A 1,164-nucleotide genomic window follows, 5' to 3' on the forward strand; every position below is an offset into this window, starting at 1 on the left:
AATTGGAAATGTCTTGATGAAATAACTTCGACATCGTGGAAAAAATACAGTAAAACAAGTGGGATAATGTCAAAACAGTAGAAAGGGGTGGAAAATTGTCAACATCAAACAAAACCATCTTGTGGGTATGAGAAAATTTAGGTACTACTACAGTACATTACTCACTATCGGTATCATAGTATCGTAAGCCGGCTCCACTGTTCAATCGCTTGAGCGTTGGTTCCGTCAAAGTGCAGTTGTGGTGTCGAAATCCCCAATTTCTCTGTCCATATGTTGACTTCTTCGTTCTTCTGCTCCTATAAACACGATATTCAAAAGGCGTTTACCGCCACACTATGTGCCAAAGGCTGTCTGTGTATTTTGCCGGTGAAAGATGCGGGACGTGAGGGGCGTTGGGGCACACGTTGATATGGCGTGACGTTTTCGTCTGTCAATGACCAAAATACACACACCCGTACACATACCGGCACGACGCTTGTTTTGATAAACCGTTTACGTCAGAGCAGACAGATTGGCATTAATCTCGTATTTACTATGATGGCATATGAAAGACACTTTCACTGCTTTCATTGATTGGATATTAGAGAGATATTCTTGAATGGCATACGACGTCATCAAAGCTGCCACATATTACATTGCCTGTTTTGACCAACCTTTGACCCAATAACAACGCAAAACATCGTACCCGTACCCGCCTTTGGCTTTCGCCGCCCGGTTAAGTTATTTTGGGGATTTTTTATGATAAGTTAGATAACTTACGTGACGTTTTTTACAACCAGAAATGTCCAGTCTGTGACAATGGTACGGTGTATACATCAGACATTATTATTGGTACTCTCTTACCGGTAAGGCGTATGTTCCGGCTAGAATCCGCCTTCCACTGTTTGAGAACCACGAGTTATGATGACATTGCCGGCGTTACAAGGTTAAAGTGACAGACTAACTAATTCATAGTGAAATGTCAAACAAACATGATATTTTCTAAAATAAGAAAATAGCATTCTATTGTAATTACAATACCTTGTTATGTTTGTCAGAGTTGTAATACTGCAGAAAATGAGGTAAAACGTATAATATACAAAATATAAAGGTATTAGTTAAGCCTAGCCTGACAATCTCATGATATAGGTGTCCTCGGCAGCGTATCTATCACGTATGTTCCCA

General features: G+C 40.2%; 1 protein-coding gene across 6 annotated transcripts in view; it reads right to left on the minus strand.

Moving 5' to 3' along the window:
- Nucleotides 1–1,164, minus strand: part of LOC139133860 (serine/threonine-protein kinase Sgk3-like) — a 56,885-nt gene that overhangs the window by 26,582 nt on the left and 29,139 nt on the right. For 3 of the 6 annotated variants that reach the window (XM_070700621.1, XM_070700624.1, XM_070700623.1), the window contains exons 1-2: nt 760–928; nt 166–296 (exon numbers count right to left, since the gene is read on the minus strand). The exons of 1 other annotated variant lie outside the window; for it this stretch is intronic. The gene's annotated coding sequence lies outside the window, so the exon portion shown is untranslated. Of the gene's footprint in view, nt 1–165; nt 297–759; nt 929–1,164 lie in introns of those variants that run through there. 2 more of the 6 variants (XM_070700625.1, XM_070700626.1) reach the window with 2 other exon arrangements.

This window comes from Ptychodera flava, chromosome 5 (assembly GCF_041260155.1).
Source record: "Ptychodera flava strain L36383 chromosome 5, AS_Pfla_20210202, whole genome shotgun sequence".
Lineage (NCBI taxonomy): Eukaryota > Metazoa > Hemichordata > Enteropneusta > Ptychoderidae > Ptychodera > Ptychodera flava.